Genomic DNA, 23,978 nt, shown 5'->3' with positions numbered 1-23,978 from the left:
TTATTATCGGAAACAGAATTAGCCCTCGACGTCTGAACAACTTTTTTTGAAAAAATCCCTACGGCGCGCGGTCACAATTTCAGCAAAAATCTGACGTTCTGCAATTCACTCAAAAATGTTGGCAAGCTGTTGCAAACGATCCCCTGAAATGTTTTTCGGTGTAAACAGATGGCTTTTTTATTATCGGAAACAGAATTAGCCCTCGACGTCTGAACAACTTTTTTTGAAAAAATCCCTAAGCCGCGCGGTCACCATTTCAGCAGAAATCTGATGTTCTTCAATTCACTCAAAAATGGTGCCAAACTGTTGCAAACGATCCGCTGAAAGGTTTTTTGGTGGAAACAGATGGGTTTTTGTCATCGGAAATAGATTTAGCCCTCGACGTCTGAACAACTTTTTTTGAAAAAAATCCCTAAGGCGCGCGGTCACAGTTTCTGCTAAAAATCTGACGTTCTCCAATTCACTCAAAAATGTTGGCAAACGGTTGCAACTGATCCCCTGAAATGTTTTTTGGTGGAAACACATGGGTTTTTATTATCGGAAACAGAATTAGCCCTCGAAGTCTGAACAACTTTTTTTAAAAAAAAAATCCCTAAGCCTCGCGGTCACAATTTCTGCCAAAAATCTGACGTTCTGCAATTCACTAAAAAATGGTGTCAAACTGTTGCAAACGATCCCCTGAAATGTTTTTCAGTGGAAACAGATGGGTTTTTATTATCGGAAACAGAATTAGCCCTCGACGTCTGAACAAGTTTTTTTGGAAAAACTCCCTGAGGCGCGCGGTCACAATTTCAGCAAAAATCTGACCTTCTGCAATTCACTCAAAAATGTTGGCAAACTGGTGCAAGTGATCCCCTGAAATGTTTTTTGGTGGAAACAGATGGGTTTTTATCATAGGAAACAGATTTAGCCCTCGACGTCTGAACAACTTTTTTTGAAAAAATCCCTAAGCCGCGCGGTCACAATTTCTGCTAAAAATCTGACGTTCTGCAATTCACTCAAAAATGTTGGCAAACTGTTGCAAGTGATCCCCTGAAATGTTTTTTGGTGGAAACAGATGGGTTATTATCATCGGAAACAGAATTAGCCCTCGACGTCTGAACAACTTTTTTTGAAAAAATCCCTAAGGCGCGCGGTCACAATTTCAGCAAAAATCTGACGTTCTGCAATTCACTCAAAAATGGTGCCAAACTGTTGCAAGTGATCCCCTGAAATGTTTTTCGGTGGAAACAGATGGGTATTTATTATCGGAAACAGAATTAGCCCTCGACGTCTGAACAACTTTTTTTGAAAAAATCCCTAAGGCGCGCCTTCACAATTTCTGCTAAAAATCTGACGTTCTGCAATTCACTCAAAAATGTAGGCAAACGGTTGCAACTGATCCCCTGAAATGTTTTTTGGTTGAAACAGATGGGTTTTTATCATCGGAAACAGAATTAGCCCTCGACGTCTGAACAACTTTTTTAAAAAAAATCCCTAAGCCGCGCGGTCACAATTTCAGCAAAAATCTGACGTTCTGCAATTCACTCAAAAATGTTGGCAAGCTGTTGCAAACGATCCCCTGAAATGTTTTTCGGTGTAAACAGATGGCTTTTTTATTATCGGAAACAGAATTAGCCCTCGACGTCTGAACAACTTTTTTTGAAAAAATCCCTAAGCCGCGCGGTCACAATTTCAGCAGAAATCTGATGTTCTGCAATTCACTCAAAAATGGTGCCAAACTGTTGCAAACGATCCGCTGAAAGGTTTTTTGGTGGAAACAGATGGGTTTTTATCATCGGAAACAGATTTAGCCCTCGACGTCTGAACAACTTTTTTTGAAAAAATCCCTAAGCCGCGCGGTCACAATTTCTGCTAAAAATCTGACGTTCTCCAATTCACTCAAAAATGTTGGCAAACGGTTGCAACTGATCTCCTGAAATGTTTTTTGGTGGAAACACATGGGTTTTTATTATCGGAAACAGAATTAGCCCTCGAAGTCTGAACAACTTTTTTTTAAAAAAAATCCCTAAGCCTCGCGGTCACAATTTCTGCCAAAAATCTGACGTTCTGCAATTCACTAAAAAATGGTGCCAAACTGTTGCAAACGATCCCCTGAAATGTTTTTCAGTGGAAACAGATGGGTTTTTATTATCGGAAACAGAATTAGCCCTCGACGTCTGAACAAGTTTTTTTGGAAAAACTCCCTGAGGCGCGCGGTCACAATTTCAGCAAAAATCTGACCTTCTGCAATTCACTCAAAAATGTTGGCAAACTGGTGCAAGTGATCCCCTGAAATCTTTTTCGGTGGAAACAGATGGGTTTATATCATCGGAAACAGAATTAGCCCCCGTCGACTGAACAACTTTTTTTGAAAAAATCCCTAAGCCGCGCGGTCACAATTTCAGCAAAAATCTGACGTTCTGCAATTCACTCAAAAATGGTGCCAAACTGTTGGAAACGATCCCCTGAAATGTTTTTCGGTGTAAACAGATGGCTTTTTATTATCGGAAACAGAATTAGCCCTCGACGTCTGAACAACTTTTTTTAAAAAAAATCCCTAAGGCGCGCGGTCACAATTTCTGCTAAAAATCTGACGTTCTGCAATTCACTCAAAAATGGTGCCAAACTCTTGCAAACGATCCCCTGAAATGTTTTTCGGTGGAAACAGATGGGTTTTTATCATCGGAAACAGAATTAGCCCTCGAAGTCTGAACAACTTTTTTGGAAAAAATCCCTAAGGCGCGCAGTCACAATTTCTGCTAAAAATCTGACCTTCTGCAATTCACTCAAAAATGTTGGCAAACGGTTGCAACTGATCCCCTGAAATGTTTTTTGGTGGAAACAGATGGGTATTTATTATCGGAAACAGAATTAGCCCTCGACGTCTGAACAACTTTTTTTGAAAAAATCCCTACGGCGCGCGGTCACAATTTCAGCAAAAATCTGACGTTCTGCAATTCACTCAAAAATGTTGGCAAGCTGTTGCAAACGATCCCCTGAAATGTTTTTCGGTGTAAACAGATGGCTTTTTTATTATCGGAAACAGAATTAGCCCTCGACGTCTGAACAACTTTTTTTGAAAAAATCCCTAAGCCGCGCGGTCACCATTTCAGCAGAAATCTGATGTTCTGCAATTCACTCAAAAATGGTGCCAAACTGTTGCAAACGATCCGCTGAAAGGTTTTTTGGTGGAAACAGATGGGTTTTTGTCATCGGAAATAGATTTAGCCCTCGACGTCTGAACAACTTTTTTTGAAAAAATCCCTAAGCCGCGCGGTCACAATTTCTGCTAAAAATCTGACGTTCTCCAATTCACTCAAAAATGTTGGCAAACGGTTGCAACTGATCCCCTGAAATGTTTTTTGGTGGAAACACATGGGTTTTTATTATCGGAAACAGAATTAGCCCTCGAAGTCTGAACAACTTTTTTTAAAAAAAAATCCCTAAGCCTCGCGGTCACAATTTCTGCCAAAAATCTGACGTTCTGCAATTCACTAAAAAATGGTGCCAAACTGTTGCAAACGATCCCCTGAAATGTTTTTCAGTGGAAACAGATGGGTTTTTATTATCGGAAACAGAATTAGCCCTCGACGTCTGAACAACTTTTTTGGAAAAAATCCCTGAGGCGCGCGGTCACAATTTCAGCAAAAATCTGACCTTCTGCAATTCACTCAAAAATGCTGGCAAACTGGTGCAAGTGATCCCCTGAAATGTTTTTTGGTGGAAACAGATGGGTTTTTATCATAGGAAACAGATTTAGCCCTCGACGTCTGAACAACTTTTTTTGAAAAAATCCCTAAGCCGCGCGGTCACAATTTCTGCTAAAAATCTGACGTTCTGCAATTCACTCAAAAATGTTGGCAAACTGTTGCAAGTGATCCCCTGAAATGTTTTTTGGTGGAAACAGATGGGTTTTTATTATCGGAAACAGAATTAGCCCTCGACGTCTGAACAAGTTTTTTTGGAAAAACTCCCTGAGGCGCGCGGTCACAATTTCAGCAAAAATCTGACCTTCTGCAATTCACTCAAAAATGTTGGCAAACTGGTGCAAGTGATCCCCTGAAATCTTTTTCGGTGGAAACAGATGGGTTTATATCATCGGAAACAGAATTAGCCCCCGTCGACTGAACAACTTTTTTTGAAAAAATCCCTAAGCCGCGCGGTCACAATTTCAGCAAAAATCTGACGTTCTGCAATTCACTCAAAAATGGTGCCAAACTGTTGGAAACGATCCCCTGAAATGTTTTTCGGTGTAAACAGATGGCTTTTTATTATCGGAAACAGAATTAGCCCTCGACGTCTGAACAACTTTTTTTAAAAAAAATCCCTAAGGCGCGCGGTCACAATTTCTGCTAAAAATCTGACGTTCTGCAATTCACTCAAAAATGGTGCCAAACTCTTGCAAACGATCCCCTGAAATGTTTTTCGGTGGAAACAGATGGGTTTTTATCATCGGAAACAGAATTAGCCCTCGAAGTCTGAACAACTTTTTTGGAAAAAATCCCTAAGGCGCGCAGTCACAATTTCTGCTAAAAATCTGACCTTCTGCAATTCACTCAAAAATGTTGGCAAACGGTTGCAACTGATCCCCTGAAATGTTTTTTGGTGGAAACAGATGGGTATTTATTATCGGAAACAGAATTAGCCCTCGACGTCTGAACAACTTTTTTTGAAAAAATCCCTACGGCGCGCGGTCACAATTTCAGCAAAAATCTGACGTTCTGCAATTCACTCAAAAATGTTGGCAAGCTGTTGCAAACGATCCCCTGAAATGTTTTTCGGTGTAAACAGATGGCTTTTTTATTATCGGAAACAGAATTAGCCCTCGACGTCTGAACAACTTTTTTTGAAAAAATCCCTAAGCCGCGCGGTCACCATTTCAGCAGAAATCTGATGTTCTGCAATTCACTCAAAAATGGTGCCAAACTGTTGCAAACGATCCGCTGAAAGGTTTTTTGGTGGAAACAGATGGGTTTTTGTCATCGGAAATAGATTTAGCCCTCGACGTCTGAACAACTTTTTTTGAAAAAATCCCTAAGCCGCGCGGTCACAATTTCTGCTAAAAATCTGACGTTCTCCAATTCACTCAAAAATGTTGGCAAACGGTTGCAACTGATCCCCTGAAATGTTTTTTGGTGGAAACACATGGGTTTTTATTATCGGAAACAGAATTAGCCCTCGAAGTCTGAACAACTTTTTTTAAAAAAAAATCCCTAAGCCTCGCGGTCACAATTTCTGCCAAAAATCTGACGTTCTGCAATTCACTAAAAAATGGTGCCAAACTGTTGCAAACGATCCCCTGAAATGTTTTTCAGTGGAAACAGATGGGTTTTTATTATCGGAAACAGAATTAGCCCTCGACGTCTGAACAACTTTTTTGGAAAAAATCCCTGAGGCGCGCGGTCACAATTTCAGCAAAAATCTGACCTTCTGCAATTCACTCAAAAATGCTGGCAAACTGGTGCAAGTGATCCCCTGAAATGTTTTTTGGTGGAAACAGATGGGTTTTTATCATAGGAAACAGATTTAGCCCTCGACGTCTGAACAACTTTTTTTGAAAAAATCCCTAAGCCGCGCGGTCACAATTTCTGCTAAAAATCTGACGTTCTGCAATTCACTCAAAAATGTTGGCAAACTGTTGCAAGTGATCCCCTGAAATGTTTTTTGGTGGAAACAGATGGGTTTTTATCATCGGAAACAGAATTAGCCCTCGACGTCTGAACAACTTTTTTTGAAAAAATCCCTAAGGCGCGCCTTCACAATTTCTGCTAAAAATCTGACGTTCTGCAATTCACTCAAAAATGTAGGCAAACGGTTGCAACTGATCCCCTGAAATGTTTTTTGGTTGAAACAGATGGGTTTTTATCATCGGAAACAGAATTAGCCCTCGACGTCTGAACAACTTTTTTTAAAAAAATCCCTAAGCCGCGCGGTCACAATTTCAGCAAAAATCTGACGTTCTGCAATTTACTCAAAAATGTTGGCAAGCTGTTGCAAACGATCCCCTGAAATGTTTTTTGGTGTAAACAGATGGCTTTTTTATTATCGGAAACAGAATTAGCCCTCGACGTCTGAACAACTATTTTTGAAAAAATCCCTAAGCCGCGCGGTCACCATTTCAGCAGAAATCTGATGTTCTGCAATTCACTCAAAAATGGTGCCAAACTGTTGCAAACGATCCGCTGAAAGGTTTTTTGGTGGAAACAGATGGGTTTTTGTCATCGGAAACAGAATTAGCCCTCGAAGTCTGAACAACTTTTTTTAAAAAAAAATCCCTAAGCCTCGCGGTCACAATTTCTGCCAAAAATCTGACGTTCTGCAATTCACTAAAAAATGGTGCCAAACTGTTGCAAACGATCCCCTGAAATGTTTTTCAGTGGAAACAGATGGGTTTTTATTATCGGAAACAGAATTAGCCCTCGACGTCTGAACAAGTTTTTTTGGAAAAACTCCCTGAGGCGCGCGGTCACAATTTCAGCAAAAATCTGACCTTCTGCAATTCACTCAAAAATGTTTGCAAACTGTTGCAAGTGATCCCCTGAAATGTTTTTGGGTGGAAACAGATGGGTTTTTATCATAGGAAACAGATTTAGCCCTCGACGTCTGAACAACTTTTTTTGAAAAAATCCCTAAGCCGCGCGGTCACAATTTCAGCAAAAATCTGACGTTCTGCAATTCACTCAAAAATGGTGCCAAACTGTTGCAAGTGATCCCCTGAAATGTTTTTCGGTGGAAACAGATGGGTATTTATTATCGGAAACAGAATTAGCCCTCGACGTCTGAACAACTGTTTTTGAAAGGCGCGCCTTCACAATTTCTGCTAAAAATCTGACGTTCTGCAATTCACTCAAAAATGTAGGCAAACGGTTGCAACTGATCCCCTGAAATGTTTTTTGGTTGAAACAGATGGGTTTTTATCATCGGAAACAGAATTAGCCCTCGACGTCTGAACAACTTTTTTTAAAAAAATCCCTAAGCCGCGCGGTCACAATTTCAGCAAAAATCTGACGTTCTGCAATTTACTCAAAAATGTTGCCAAGCTGTTGCAAACGATCCCCTGAAATGTTTTTCGGTGTAAACAGATGGCTTTTTTATTATCGGAAACAGAATTAGCCCTCGACGTCTGAACAACTTTTTTTGAGAAAATCCCTAAGCCTCGCTGTCACAATTTCTGCCAAAAATCTGACGTTCTGCAATTCACTCAAAAATGGTGCCAAACTGTTGCAAACGATCCGCTGAAAGGTTTTTTGGTGGAAACAGATGGGTTTTTATCATCGGAAACAGATTTAGCCCTCGACGTCTGAACAACTTTTTTTGAAAAAATCCCTAAGCCGCGCGGTCACAATTTCTGCTAAAAATCTGACGTTCTGCAATTCACTCAAAAATGTTGGCAAACTGTTGCAAGTGAACCCCTGAAATGTTTTTTGGTGGAAACAGATGGGTTTTTATCATCGGAAACAGAATTAGCCCTCGACGTCTGAACAACTTTTTTTGAAAAAATCCCTAAGAGGCGCGGTCACAATTTCACAAAAATCTGACGTTCTGCAATTCACTCAAAAATGGTGCCAAACTGTTGCAAGTGATCCCCTGAAATGTTTTTCGGTGGAAACAGATGGGTATTTATTATCGGAAACAGAATTAGCCCTCGACGTCTGAACAACTTTTTTTGAAAAAATCCCTAAGGCGCGCCTTCACAATTTCTGCTAAAAATCTGACGTTCTGCAATTCACTCAAAAATGTAGGCAAACGGTTGCAACTGATCCCCTGAAATGTTTTTTGGTTGAAACAGATGGGTTTTTATCATCGGAAACAGAATTAGCCCTCGACGTCTGAACAACTTTTTTAAAAAAAATCCCTAAGCCGCGCGGTCACAATTTCAGCAAAAATCTGACGTTCTGCAATTCACTCAAAAATGTTGGCAAGCTGTTGCAAACGATCCCCTGAAATGTTTTTCGGTGTAAACAGATGGCTTTTTTATTATCGGAAACAGAATTAGCCCTCGACGTCTGAACAACTTTTTTTGAAAAAATCCCTAAGCCGCGCGGTCACAATTTCAGCAGAAATCTGATGTTCTGCAATTCACTCAAAAATGGTGCCAAACTGTTGCAAACGATCCGCTGAAAGGTTTTTTGGTGGAAACAGATGGGTTTTTATCATCGGAAACAGATTTAGCCCTCGACGTCTGAACAACTTTTTTTGAAAAAATCCCTAAGCCGCGCGGTCACAATTTCTGCTAAAAATCTGACGTTCTCCAATTCACTCAAAAATGTTGGCAAACGGTTGCAACTGATCCCCTGAAATGTTTTTTGGTGGAAACACATGGGTTTTTATTATCGGAAACAGAATTAGCCCTCGAAGTCTGAACAACTTTTTTTTAAAAAAAATCCCTAAGCCTCGCGGTCACAATTTCTGCCAAAAATCTGACGTTCTGCAATTCACTAAAAAATGGTGCCAAACTGTTGCAAACGATCCCCTGAAATGTTTTTCAGTGGAAACAGATGGCTTTTTTATTATCGGAAACAGAATTAGCCCTCGACGTCTGAACAAGTTTTTTTGGAAAAACTCCCTGAGGCGCGCGGTCACAATTTCAGCAAAAATCTGACCTTCTGCAATTCACTCAAAAATGTTGGCAAACTGGTGCAAGTGATCCCCTGAAATGTTTTTTGGTGGAAACAGATGGGTTTTTATTATCGGAAACAGAATTAGCCCTCGACGTCTGAGCAAGTTTTTTTGGAAAAACTCCCTGAGGCGCGCGGTCACAATTTCTGCTAAAAATCTGACGTTCTGCAATTCACTCAAAAATGTTGGCAAACTGTTGCAAGTGATCCCCTGAAATGTTTTTTGGTGGAAACAGATGGGTTTTTATTATCGGAAACAGAATTAGCCCTCGACGTCTGAACAACTTTTTTTAAAAAAAATCCCTAAGGCGCGCGGTCACAATTTCTGCTAAAAATCTGACGTTCTGCAATTCACTCAAAAATGGTGCCAAACTCTTGCAAACGATCCCCTGAAATGTTTTTCGGTGGAAACAGATGGCTTTTTTATTATCGGAAACAGAATTAGCCCTCGACGTCTGAACAACTTTTTTTGAGAAAATCCCTAAGCCGCGCGGTCACAATTTCAGCAGAAATCTGATGTTCTGCAATTCACTCAAAAATGGTGCCAAACTGTTGCAAACGATCCGCTGAAAGGTTTTTTGGTGGAAACAGATGGGTTTTTATCATCGGAAACAGAATTAGCCCTCGACGTCTGAACAACTTTTTTTGAAAAAATCCCTAAGAGGCGCGGTCACAATTTCAGCAAAAATCTGACGTTCTGCAATTCACTCAAAAATGGTGCCAAACTGTTGCAAGTGATCCCCTGAAATGTTTTTCGGTGTAAACAGATGGGTATTTATTATCGGAAACAGAATTAGCCCTCGAAGTCTGAACAACTTTTTTTTAAAAAAAATCCCTAAGCCTCGCGGTCACAATTTCTGCCAAAAATCTGACGTTCTGCAATTCACTAAAAAATGGTGCCAAACTGTTGCAAACGATCACCTGAAATGTTTTTCAGTGGAAACAGATGGGTTTATATCATCGGAAACAGAATTAGCCCCCGTCGACTGAACAACTTTTTTTGAAAAAATCCCTAAGCCGCGCGGTCACAATTTCAGCAAAAATCTGACGTTCTGCAATTCACTCAAAAATGGTGCCAAACTGTTGGAAACGATCCCCTGAAATGTTTTTCGGTGTAAACAGATGGCTTTTTATTATCGGAAACAGAATTAGCCCTCGACGTCTGAACAACTTTTTTAAAAAAAAATCCCTAAGGCGCGCGGTCACAATTTCTGCTAAAAATCTGACGTTCTGCAATTCACTCAAAAATGGTGCCAAACTCTTGCAAACGATCCCCTGAAATGTTTTTCGGTGGAAACAGATGGGTTTTTATCATCGGAAACAGAATTAGCCCTCGACGTCTGAACAACTTTTTTTGAAAAAATCCCTAAGGCGCGCGGTCACAATTTCTGCTAAAAATCTGACGTTCTCCAATTCACTCAAAAATGTTGGCAAACGGTTGCAACTGATCCCCTGAAATGTTTTTTGGTGGAAACACATGGGTTTTTATTATCGGAAACAGAATTAGCCCTCGAAGTCTGAACAACTTTTTTTAAAAAAAAATCCCTAAGCCTCGCGGTCACAATTTCTGCCAAAAATCTGACGTTCTGCAATTCACTCAAAAATGTTGGCAAGCTGTTGCAAACGATCCCCTGAAATGTTTTTCGGTGTAAACAGATGGCTTTTTTATTATCGGAAACAGAATTAGCCCTCGACGTCTGAACAACTTTTTTTGAGAAAATCCCTAAGCCGCGCGGTCACAATTTCAGCAGAAATCTGATGTTCTGCAATTCACTCAAAAATGGTGCCAAACTGTTGCAAACGATCCGCTGAAAGGTTTTTTGGTGAAAACAGATGGGTTTTTATCATCGGAAACAGATTTAGCCCTCGACGTCTGAACAACTTTTTTTGAAAAAATCCCTAAGCCGCGCGGTCTCAATTTCTGCTAAAAATCTGACGTTCTCCAATTCACTCAAAAATGTTGGCAAACGGTTGCAACTGATCCCCTGAAATGTTTTTTGGTGGAAACACATGGGTTTTTATTATCGGAAACAGAATTAGCCCTCGAAGTCTGAACAACTTTTTTTTAAAAAAAATCCCTAAGCCTCGCGGTCACAATTTCTGCCAAAAATCTGACGTTCTGCAATTCACTAAAAAATGGTGCCAAACTGTTGCAAACGATCACCTGAAATGTTTTTCAGTGGAAACAGATGGGTTTTTATTATCGGAAACAGAATTAGCCCTCGACGTCTGAACAAGTTTTTTTGGAAAAACTCCCTGAGGCGCGCGGTCACAATTTCAGCAAAAATCTGACCTTCTGCAATTCACTCAAAAATGTTGGCAAACTGGTGCAAGTGATCCCCTGAAATCTTTTTCGGTGGAAACAGATGGGTTTATATCATCGGAAACAGAATTAGCCCCCGTCGACTGAACAACTTTTTTTGAAAAAATCCCTAAGCCGCGCGGTCACAATTTCAGCAAAAATCTGACGTTCTGCAATTCACTCAAAAATGGTGCCAAACTGTTGGAAACGATCCCCTGAAATGTTTTTCGGTGTAAACAGATGGCTTTTTATTATCGGAAACAGAATTAGCCCTCGACGTCTGAACAACTTTTTAAAAAAAAAATCCCTAAGGCGCGCGGTCACAATTTCTGCTAAAAATCTGACGTTCTGCAATTCACTCAAAAATGGTGCCAAACTCTTGCAAACGATCCCCTGAAATGTTTTTCGGTGGAAACAGATGGGTTTTTATCATCGGAAACAGAATTAGCCCTCGACGTCTGAACAACTTTTTTTGAAAAAATCCCTAAGGCGCGCGGTCACAATTTCTGCTAAAAATCTGACGTTCTCCAATTCACTCAAAAATGTTGGCAAACGGTTGCAACTGATCCCCTGAAATGTTTTTTGGTGGAAACACATGGGTTTTTATTATCGGAAACAGAATTAGCCCTCGAAGTCTGAACAACTTTTTTTTAAAAAAAATCCCTAAGCCTCGCGGTCACAATTTCTGCCAAAAATCTGACGTTCTGCAATTCACTAAAAAATGGTGCCAAACTGTTGCAAACGATCACCTGAAATGTTTTTCAGTGGAAACAGATGGGTTTATATCATCGGAAACAGAATTAGCCCCCGTCGACTGAACAACTTTTTTTGAAAAAATCCCTAAGCCGCGCGGTCACAATTTCAGCAAAAATCTGACGTTCTGCAATTCACTCAAAAATGGTGCCAAACTGTTGGAAACGATCCCCTGAAATGTTTTTCGGTGTAAACAGATGGCTTTTTATTATCGGAAACAGAATTAGCCCTCGACGTCTGAACAACTTTTTTAAAAAAAAATCCCTAAGGCGCGCGGTCACAATTTCTGCTAAAAATCTGACGTTCTGCAATTCACTCAAAAATGGTGCCAAACTCTTGCAAACGATCCCCTGAAATGTTTTTCGGTGGAAACAGATGGGTTTTTATCATCGGAAACAGAATTAGCCCTCGACGTCTGAACAACTTTTTTTGAAAAAATCCCTAAGGCGCGCGGTCACAATTTCTGCTAAAAATCTGACGTTCTCCAATTCACTCAAAAATGTTGGCAAACGGTTGCAACTGATCCCCTGAAATGTTTTTTGGTGGAAACACATGGGTTTTTATTATCGGAAACAGAATTAGCCCTCGAAGTCTGAACAACTTTTTTAAAAAAAAAATCCCTAAGCCTCGCGGTCACAATTTCTGCCAAAAATCTGACGTTCTGCAATTCACTCAAAAATGTTGGCAAGCTGTTGCAAACGATCCCCTGAAATGTTTTTCGGTGTAAACAGATGGCTTTTTTATTATCGGAAACAGAATTAGCCCTCGACGTCTGAACAACTTTTTTTGAGAAAATCCCTAAGCCGCGCGGTCACAATTTCAGCAGAAATCTGATGTTCTGCAATTCACTCAAAAATGGTGCCAAACTGTTGCAAACGATCCGCTGAAAGGTTTTTTGGTGGAAACAGATGGGTTTTTATCATCGGAAACAGAATTAGCCCTCGACGTCTGAACAACTTTTTTTGAAAAAATCCCTAAGCCGCGCGGTCACAATTTCTGCTAAAAATCTGACGTTCTCCAATTCACTCAAAAATGTTGGCAAACTGTTGCAAACGATCCGCTGAAAGGTTTTTTGGTGGAAACAGATGGGTTTTTATCATCGGAAACAGAATTAGCCCTCGACGTCTGAACAACTTTTTTTGAAAAAATCCCTAAGAGGCGCGGTCACAATTTCAGCAAAAATCTGACGTTCTGCAATTCACTCAAAAATGGTGCCAAACTGTTGCAAGTGATCCCCTGAAATGTTTTTCGGTGTAAACAGATGGGTATTTATTATCGGAAACAGAATTAGCCCTCGAAGTCTGAACAACTTTTTTTAAAAAAAATCCCTAAGCCTCGCGGTCACAATTTCTGCCAAAAATCTGACGTTCTGCAATTCACTAAAAAATGGTGCCAAACTGTTGCAAACGATCACCTGAAATGTTTTTCAGTGGAAACAGATGGGTTTATATCATCGGAAACAGAATTAGCCCCCGTCGACTGAACAACTTTTTTTGAAAAAATCCCTAAGCCGCGCGGTCACAATTTCAGCAAAAATCTGACGTTCTGCAATTCACTCAAAAATGGTGCCAAACTGTTGGAAACGATCCCCTGAAATGTTTTTCGGTGTAAACAGATGGCTTTTTATTATCGGAAACAGAATTAGCCCTCGACGTCTGAACAACTTTTTTAAAAAAAAATCCCTAAGGCGCGCGGTCACAATTTCTGCTAAAAATCTGACGTTCTGCAATTCACTCAAAAATGGTGCCAAACTCTTGCAAACGATCCCCTGAAATGTTTTTCGGTGGAAACAGATGGGTTTTTATCATCGGAAACAGAATTAGCCCTCGACGTCTGAACAACTTTTTTTGAAAAAATCCCTAAGGCGCGCGGTCACAATTTCTGCTAAAAATCTGACGTTCTCCAATTCACTCAAAAATGTTGGCAAACGGTTGCAACTGATCCCCTGAAATGTTTTTTGGTGGAAACACATGGGTTTTTATTATCGGAAACAGAATTAGCCCTCGAAGTCTGAACAACTTTTTTTAAAAAAAAATCCCTAAGCCTCGCGGTCACAATTTCTGCCAAAAATCTGACGTTCTGCAATTCACTCAAAAATGTTGGCAAGCTGTTGCAAACGATCCCCTGAAATGTTTTTCGGTGTAAACAGATGGCTTTTTTATTATCGGAAACAGAATTAGCCCTCGACGTCTGAACAACTTTTTTTGAGAAAATCCCTAAGCCGCGCGGTCACAATTTCAGCAGAAATCTGATGTTCTGCAATTCACTCAAAAATGGTGCCAAACTGTTGCAAACGATCCGCTGAAAGGTTTTTTGGTGAAAACAGATGGGTTTTTATCATCGGAAACAGATTTAGCCCTCGACGTCTGAACAACTTTTTTTGAAAAAATCCCTAAGCCGCGCGGTCTCAATTTCTGCTAAAAATCTGACGTTCTCCAATTCACTCAAAAATGTTGGCAAACGGTTGCAACTGATCCCCTGAAATGTTTTTTGGTGGAAACACATGGGTTTTTATTATCGGAAACAGAATTAGCCCTCGAAGTCTGAACAACTTTTTTTTAAAAAAAATCCCTAAGCCTCGCGGTCACAATTTCTGCCAAAAATCTGACGTTCTGCAATTCACTAAAAAATGGTGCCAAACTGTTGCAAACGATCACCTGAAATGTTTTTCAGTGGAAACAGATGGGTTTTTATTATCGGAAACAGAATTAGCCCTCGACGTCTGAACAAGTTTTTTTGGAAAAACTCCCTGAGGCGCGCGGTCACAATTTCAGCAAAAATCTGACCTTCTGCAATTCACTCAAAAATGTTGGCAAACTGGTGCAAGTGATCCCCTGAAATCTTTTTCGGTGGAAACAGATGGGTTTATATCATCGGAAACAGAATTAGCCCCCGTCGACTGAACAACTTTTTTTGAAAAAATCCCTAAGCCGCGCGGTCACAATTTCAGCAAAAATCTGACGTTCTGCAATTCACTCAAAAATGGTGCCAAACTGTTGGAAACGATCCCCTGAAATGTTTTTCGGTGTAAACAGATGGCTTTTTATTATCGGAAACAGAATTAGCCCTCGACGTCTGAACAACTTTTTAAAAAAAAAATCCCTAAGGCGCGCGGTCACAATTTCTGCTAAAAATCTGACGTTCTGCAATTCACTCAAAAATGGTGCCAAACTCTTGCAAACGATCCCCTGAAATGTTTTTCGGTGGAAACAGATGGGTTTTTATCATCGGAAACAGAATTAGCCCTCGACGTCTGAACAACTTTTTTTGAAAAAATCCCTAAGGCGCGCGGTCACAATTTCTGCTAAAAATCTGACGTTCTCCAATTCACTCAAAAATGTTGGCAAACGGTTGCAACTGATCCCCTGAAATGTTTTTTGGTGGAAACACATGGGTTTTTATTATCGGAAACAGAATTAGCCCTCGAAGTCTGAACAACTTTTTTTTAAAAAAAATCCCTAAGCCTCGCGGTCACAATTTCTGCCAAAAATCTGACGTTCTGCAATTCACTAAAAAATGGTGCCAAACTGTTGCAAACGATCACCTGAAATGTTTTTCAGTGGAAACAGATGGGTTTATATCATCGGAAACAGAATTAGCCCCCGTCGACTGAACAACTTTTTTTGAAAAAATCCCTAAGCCGCGCGGTCACAATTTCAGCAAAAATCTGACGTTCTGCAATTCACTCAAAAATGGTGCCAAACTGTTGGAAACGATCCCCTGAAATGTTTTTCGGTGTAAACAGATGGCTTTTTATTATCGGAAACAGAATTAGCCCTCGACGTCTGAACAACTTTTTTAAAAAAAAATCCCTAAGGCGCGCGGTCACAATTTCTGCTAAAAATCTGACGTTCTGCAATTCACTCAAAAATGGTGCCAAACTCTTGCAAACGATCCCCTGAAATGTTTTTCGGTGGAAACAGATGGGTTTTTATCATCGGAAACAGAATTAGCCCTCGACGTCTGAACAACTTTTTTTGAAAAAATCCCTAAGGCGCGCGGTCACAATTTCTGCTAAAAATCTGACGTTCTCCAATTCACTCAAAAATGTTGGCAAACGGTTGCAACTGATCCCCTGAAATGTTTTTTGGTGGAAACACATGGGTTTTTATTATCGGAAACAGAATTAGCCCTCGAAGTCTGAACAACTTTTTTAAAAAAAAAATCCCTAAGCCTCGCGGTCACAATTTCTGCCAAAAATCTGACGTTCTGCAATTCACTCAAAAATGTTGGCAAGCTGTTGCAAACGATCCCCTGAAATGTTTTTCGGTGTAAACAGATGGCTTTTTTATTATCGGAAACAGAATTAGCCCTCGACGTCTGAACAACTTTTTTTGAGAAAATCCCTAAGCCGCGCGGTCACAATTTCAGCAGAAATCTGATGTTCTGCAATTCACTCAAAAATGGTGCCAAACTGTTGCAAACGATCCGCTGAAAGGTTTTTTGGTGGAAACAGATGGGTTTTTATCATCGGAAACAGATTTAGCCCTCGACGTCTGAACAACTTTTTTTGAAAAAATCCCTAAGCCGCGCGGTCACAATTTCTGCTAAAAATCTGACGTTCTCCAATTCACTCAAAAATGTTGGCAAACGGTTGCAACTGATCCCCTGAAATGTTTTTTGGTGGAAACACATGGGTTTTTATTATCGGAAACAGAATTAGCCCTCGAAGTCTGAACAACTTTTTTTAAAAAAAAATCCCTAAGCCTCGCGGTCACAATTTCTGCCAAAAATCTGACGTTCTGCAATTCACTAAAAAATGGTGCCAAACTGTTGCAAACGATCACCTGAAATGTTTTTCAGTGGAAACAGATGGGTTTTTATTATCGGAAACAGAATTAGCCCTCGACGTCTGAACAAGTTTTTTTGGAAAAACTCCCTGAGGCGCGCGGTCACAATTTCAGCAAAAATCTGACCTTCTGCAATTCACTCAAAAATGTTGGCAAACTGGTGCAAGTGATCCCCTGAAATCTTTTTCGGTGGAAACAGATGGGTTTATATCATCGGAAACAGAATTAGCCCCCGTCGACTGAACAACTTTTTTTGAAAAAATCCCTAAGCCGCGCGGTCACAATTTCAGCAAAAATCTGACGTTCTGCAATTCACTCAAAAATGGTGCCAAACTGTTGGAAACGATCCCCTGAAATGTTTTTCGGTGTAAACAGATGGCTTTTTATTATCGGAAACAGAATTAGCCCTCGACGTCTGAACAACTTTTTAAAAAAAAAATCCCTAAGGCGCGCGGTCACAATTTCTGCTAAAAATCTGACGTTCTGCAATTCACTCAAAAATGGTGCCAAACTCTTGCAAACGATCCCCTGAAATGTTTTTCGGTGGAAACAGATGGGTTTTTATCATCGGAAACAGAATTAGCCCTCGACGTCTGAACAACTTTTTTTGAAAAAATCCCTAAGGCGCGCGGTCACAATTTCTGCTAAAAATCTGACGTTCTCCAATTCACTCAAAAATGTTGGCAAACGGTTGCAACTGATCCCCTGAAATGTTTTTTGGTGGAAACACATGGGTTTTTATTATCGGAAACAGAATTAGCCCTCGAAGTCTGAACAACTTTTTTTTTAAAAAAATCCCTAAGCCTCGCGGTCACAATTTCTGCCAAAAATCTGACGTTCTGCAATTCACTAAAAAATGGTGCCAAACTGTTGCAAACGATCCCCTGAAATGTTTTTCAGTGGAAACAGATGGGTTTTTATTATCGGAAACAGAATTAGCCCTCGACGTCTGAACAAGTTTTTTTGGAAAAACTCCCTGAGGCGCGCGGTCACAATTTCAGCAAAAATCTGACCTTCTGCAATTCACTCAAAAATGTTGGCAAACTGGTGCAAGTGATCCCCTGAAATGTTTTTTGGTGGAAACAGATGGGTTTTTATCATCGGAAACAGATTTAGCCCTCGACGTCTGAACAACTTTTTTTGAAAAAATCCCTAAGCCGCGCGGTCACAATTTCTGCTAAAAATCTGACGTTCTGCAATTCACTCAAAAATGTTGGCAAACTGTTGCAAGTGATCCCCTGAAATGTTTTTTGGTGGAAACAGATGGGTTTTTATCATCGGAAACAAAATTAGCCCTCGACGTCTGAACAACTTTTTTTGAAAAAATCCCTAAGGCGCGCGGTCACAATTTCAGCAAAAATCTGACGTTCTGCAATTCACTCAAAAATGGTGCCAAACTGTTGCAAGTGATCCCCTGAAATGTTTTTCGGTGGAAACAGATGGGTATTTATTATCGGAAACAGAATTAGCCCTCGACGTCTGAACAACTTTTTTTGAAAAAATCCCTAAGGCGCGCCTTCACAATTTCTGCTAAAAATCTGACGTTCTGCAATTCACTCAAAAATGTAGGCAAACGGTTGCAACTGATCCCCTGAAATGTTTTTTGGTTGAAACAGATGGGTTTTTATCATCGGAAACAGAATTAGCCCTCGATGTCTGAACAACTTTTTTTAAAAAATCCCTAAGCCGCGCGGTCACAATTTCATCAAAAATCTGACGTTCTGCAATTCACTCAAAAATGTTGGCAAGCTGTTGCAAACGATCCCCTGAAATGTTTTTCGGTGTAAACAGATGGCTTTTTTATTATCGGAAACAGAATTAACCCTCGACGTCTGAACAACTTTTTTTGAAAAAATCCCTAAGCCGCGCGGTCACAATTTCAGCAGAAATCTGATGTTCTGCAATTCACTCAAAAATGGTGCCAAACTGTTGCAAACGATCCGCTGAAAGGTTTTTCAGTGGAAACAGATGGGTTTTTATTATCGGAAACAGAATTAGCCCTCGACGTCTGAACAAGTTTTTTTGGAAAAACTCCCTGAGGCGCGCGGTCACAATTTCAGCAAAAATCTGACCTTCTGCAATTCACTCAAAAATGTTGGCAAACTGGTGCAAGTGATCCCCTGAAATCTTTTTCGGTGGAAACAGATGGGTTTATATCATCGGAAACAGAATTAGCCCCCGTCGACTGAACAACTTTTTTTGAAAAAATCCCTAAGCCGCGCGGTCACAATTTCAGCAAAAATCTGACGTTCTGCAATTCACTCAAAAATGGTGCCAAACTGTTGGAAACGATCCCCTGAAATGTTTTTCGGTGTAAACAGATGGCTTTTTATTATCGGAAACAGAATTAGCCCTCGACGTCTGAACAACTTTTTAAAAAAAAAATCCCTAAGGCGCGCGGTCACAATTTCTGCTAAAAATCTGACGTTCTGCAATTCACTCAAAAATGGTGCCAAACTCTTGCAAACGATCCCCTGAAATGTTTTTCGGTGGAAACAGATGGGTTTTTATCATCGGAAACAGAATTAGCCCTCGACGTCTGAACAACTTTTTTTGAAAAAATCCCTAAGGCGCGCGGTCACAATTTCTGCTAAAAATCTGACGTTCTCCAATTCACTCAAAAATGTTGGCAAACGGTTGCAACTGATCCCCTGAAATGTTTTTTGGTGGAAACACATGGGTTTTTATTATCGGAAACAGAATTAGCCCTCGAAGTCTGAACAACTTTTTTTTAAAAAAAATCCCTAAGCCTCGCGGTCACAATTTCTGCCAAAAATCTGACGTTCTGCAATTCACTAAAAAATGGTGCCAAACTGTTGCAAACGATCCCCTGAAATGTTTTTCAGTGGAAACAGATGGGTTTTTATTATCGGAAACAGAATTAGCCCTCGACGTCTGAACAAGTTTTTTTGGAAAAACTCCCTGAGGCGCGCGGTCACAATTTCAGCAAAAATCTGACCTTCTGCAATTCACTCAAAAATGTTGGCAAACTGGTGCAAGTGATCCCCTGAAATGTTTTTTGGTGGAAACAGATGGGTTTTTATCATCGGAAACAGATTTAGCCCTCGACGTCTGAACAACTTTTTTTGAAAAAATCCCTAAGCCGCGCGGTCACAATTTCTGCTAAAAATCTGACGTTCTGCAATTCACTCAAAAATGTTGGCAAACTGTTGCAAGTGATCCCCTGAAATGTTTTTTGGTGGAAACAGATGGGTTTTTATCATCGGAAACAAAATTAGCCCTCGACGTCTGAACAACTTTTTTTGAAAAAATCCCTAAGGCGCGCGGTCACAATTTCAGCAAAAATCTGACGTTCTGCAATTCACTCAAAAATGGTGCCAAACTGTTGCAAGTGATCCCCTGAAATGTTTTTCGGTGGAAACAGATGGGTATTTATTATCGGAAACAGAATTAGCCCTCGACGTCTGAACAACTTTTTTTGAAAAAATCCCTAAGGCGCGCCTTCACAATTTCTGCTAAAAATCTGACGTTCTGCAATTCACTCAAAAATGTAGGCAAACGGTTGCAACTGATCCCCTGAAATGTTTTTTGGTTGAAACAGATGGGTTTTTATCATCGGAAACAGAATTAGCCCTCGATGTCTGAACAACTTTTTTTAAAAAAATCCCTAAGCCGCGCGGTCACAATTTCATCAAAAATCTGACGTTCTGCAATTCACTCAAAAATGTTGGCAAGCTGTTGCAAACGATCCCCTGAAATGTTTTTCGGTGTAAACAGATGGCTTTTTTATTATCGGAAACAGAATTAACCCTCGACGTCTGAACAACTTTTTTTGAAAAAATCCCTAAGCCGCGCGGTCACAATTTCAGCAGAAATCTGATGTTCTGCAATTCACTCAAAAATGGTGCCAAACTGTTGCAAACGATCCGCTGAAAGGTTTTTTGGTGGAAACAGATGGGTTTTTATCATCGGAAACAGATTTAGCCCTCGACGTCTGAACAACTTTTTTTGAAAAAATCCCTAAGCCGCGCGGTCACAATTTCTGCTAAAAATCTGACGTTCTGCAATTCACTCAAAAATGTTGGCAAACTGTTGCAAGTGATCCCCTGAAATGTTTTTTGGTGGAAACAGATGGGTTTTTATCATCGGAAACAGAATTAGCCCTCGACGTCTGAACAACTTTTTTTGAAAAAATCCCTAAGCCGCGCGGTCACAATTTCAGCAAAAATCTGACGTTCTGCAATTCACTCAAAAATGGTGCCAAACTGTTGCAAGTGATCCCCTGAAATGTTTTTCGGTGGAAACAAATGGGTATTTATTATCGGAAACAGAATTAGCCCTCGACGTCTGAACAACTTTTTTTGAAAAAATCCCTAAGGCGCGCCTTCACAATTTCTGCTAAAAATCTGACGTTCTGCAATTCACTCAAAAATGTAGGCAAACGGTTGCAACTGATCCCCTGAAATGTTTTTTGGTTGAAACAGATGGGTTTTTATCATCGGAAACAGAATTAGCCCTCGACGTCTGAACAACTTTTTTAAAAAAAATCCCTAAGCCGCGCGGTCACAATTTCAGCATAAATCTGACGTTCTGCAATTCACTCAAAAATGGTGCCAAACTGTTGCAAACGATCCGCTGAAAGGTTTTTTGGTGGAAACAGATGGGTTTTTATCATCGGAAACAGATTTAGCCCTCGACGTCTGAACAACTTTTTTTGAAAAAATCCCTAAGCCGCGCGGTCACAATTTCTGCTAAAAATCTGACGTTCTCCAATTCACTCAAAAATGTTGGCAAACGGTTGCAACTGATCCCCTGAAATGTTTTTTGGTGGAAACACATGGGTTTTTATTATCGGAAACAGAATTAGCCCTCGAAGTCTGAACAACTTTTTTTTAAAAAAAATCCCTAAGCCTCGCGGTCACAATTTCTGCCAAAAATCTGACGTTCTGCAATTCACTAAAAAATGGTGCCAAACTGTTGCAAACAATCCCCTGAAATGTTTTTCAGTGGAAACAGATGGGTTTTTATTATCGGAAACAGAATTAGCCCTCGACGTCTGAACAAGTTTTTTTGGAAAAACTCCCTGAGGCGCGCGGTCACAATTTCAGCAAAAATCTGACCTTCTGCAATTCACTCAAAAATGTTGGCAAACTGGTGCAAGTGATCCCCTGAAATGTTTTTTGGTGGAAACAGATGGGTTTTTATCATAGGAAACAGATTTAGCCCTCGACGTCTGAACAACTTTTTTTAAAAAAAACCCTAAGCCGCGCGGTCACAATTTCTGCTAAAAATCTGACGTTCTGCAATTCACTCAAAAATGTTGGCAAACTGTTGCAAGTGATCCCCTGAAATGTTTTTTGGTGGAAACAGATGGGTTTTTATCATCGGAAACAGAATTAGCCCTCGACGTCTGAACAACTTTTTTTGAGAAAATCCCTAAGCCGCGCGGTCACAATTTCAGCAGAAATCTGATGTTCTGCAATTCACTCAAAAATGGTGCCAAACTGTTGCAAACGATCCGCTGAAAGGTTTTTTGGTGGAAACAGATGGGTTTTTATCATCGGAAACAGATTTAGCCCTCGACGTCTGAACAACTTTTTTTGAAAAAATCCCTAAGCCGCGCGGTCACAATTTCTGCTAAAAATCTGACGTTCTCCAATTCACTCAAAAATGTTGGCAAACGGTTGCAACTGATCCCCTGAAATGTTTTTTGGTGGAAACACATGGGTTTTTATTATCGGAAACAGAATTAGCCCTCGAAGTCTGAACAACTTTTTTTTAAAAAAAATCCCTAAGCCTCGCGGTCACAATTTCTGCCAAAAATCTGACGTTCTGCAATTCACTAAAAAATGGTGCCAAACTGTTGCAAACAATCCCCTGAAATGTTTTTCAGTGGAAACAGATGGGTTTTTATTATCGGAAACAGAATTAGCCCTCGACGTCTGAACAAGTTTTTTTGGAAAAACTCCCTGAGGCGCGCGGTCACAATTTCAGCAAAAATCTGACCTTCTGCAATTCACTCAAAAATGTTGGCAAACTGGTGCAAGTGATCCCCTGAAATGTTTTTTGGTGGAAACAGATGGGTTTTTATCATAGGAAACAGATTTAGCCCTCGACGTCTGAACAACTTTTTTAAAAAAAACCCTAAGCCGCGCGGTCACAATTTCTGCTAAAAATCTGACGTTCTGCAATTCACTCAAAAATGTTGGCAAACTGTTGCAAGTGATCCCCTGAAATGTTTTTTGGTGGAAACAGATGGGTTTTTATCATCGGAAACAGAATTAGCCCTCGACGTCTGAACAACTTTTTTGAGAAAATCCCTAAGCCGCGCGGTCACAATTTCAGCAGAAATCTGATGTTCTGCAATTCACTCAAAAATGGTGCCAAACTGTTGCAAACGATCCGCTGAAAGGTTTTTTGGTGGAAACAGATGGGTTTTTATCATCGGAAACAGATTTAGCCCTCGACGTCTGAACAACTTTTTTTGAAAAAATCCCTAAGCCGCGCGGTCACAATTTCTGCTAAAAATCTGACGTTCTCCAATTCACTCAAAAATGTTGGCAAACGGTTGCAACTGATCCCCTGAAATGTTTTTTGGTGGAAACACATGGGTTTTTATTATCGGAAACAGAATTAGCCCTCGAAGTCTGAACAACTTTTTTTAAAAAAAAATCCCTAAGCCTCGCGGTCACAATTTCTGCCAAAAATCTGACGTTCTGCAATTCACTAAAAAATGGTGCCAAACTGTTGCAAACGATCACCTGAAATGTTTTTCAGTGGAAACAGATGGGTTTTTATTATCGGAAACAGAATTAGCCCTCGACGTCTGAACAAGTTTTTTTGGAAAAACTCCCTGAGGCGCGCGGTCACAATTTCAGCAAAAATCTGACCTTCTGCAATTCACTCAAAAATGTTGGCAAACTGGTGCAAGTGATCCCCTGAAATCTTTTTCGGTGGAAACAGATGGGTTTATATCATCGGAAACAGAATTAGCCCCCGTCGACTGAACAACTTTTTTTGAAAAAATCCCTAAGCCGCGCGGTCACAATTTCAGCAAAAATCTGACGTTCTGCAATTCACTCAAAAATGGTGCCAAACTGTTGGAAACGATCCCCTGAAATGTTTTTCGGTGTAAACAGATGGCTTTTTATTATCGGAAACAGAATTAGCCCTCGACGTCTGAACAACTTTTTAAAAAAAAAATCCCTAAGGCGCGCGGTCACAATTTCTGCTAAAAATCTGACGTTCTGCAATTCACTCAAAAATGGTGCCAAACTCTTGCAAACGATCCCCTGAAATGTTTTTCGGTGGAAACAGATGGGTTTTTATCATCGGAAACAGAATTAGCCCTCGACGTCTGAACAACTTTTTTTGAAAAAATCCCTAAGGCGCGCGGTCACAATTTCTGCTAAAAATCTGACGTTCTCCAATTCACTCAAAAATGTTGGCAAACGGTTGCAACTGATCCCCTGAAATGTTTTTTGGTGGAAACACATGGGTTTTTATTATCGGAAACAGAATTAGCCCTCGAAGTCTGAACAACTTTTTTTTTAAAAAAATCCCTAAGCCTCG

This window comes from Podarcis bocagei (genome assembly GCF_964188305.1).
Source record: "Podarcis bocagei genome assembly, chromosome: 7".
Classification (NCBI taxonomy): Eukaryota; Metazoa; Chordata; class Lepidosauria; order Squamata; family Lacertidae; genus Podarcis; species Podarcis bocagei.
The sequence above is the reverse complement of the archived record's forward strand: the minus strand, read 5'-3'. Positions refer to the sequence as shown.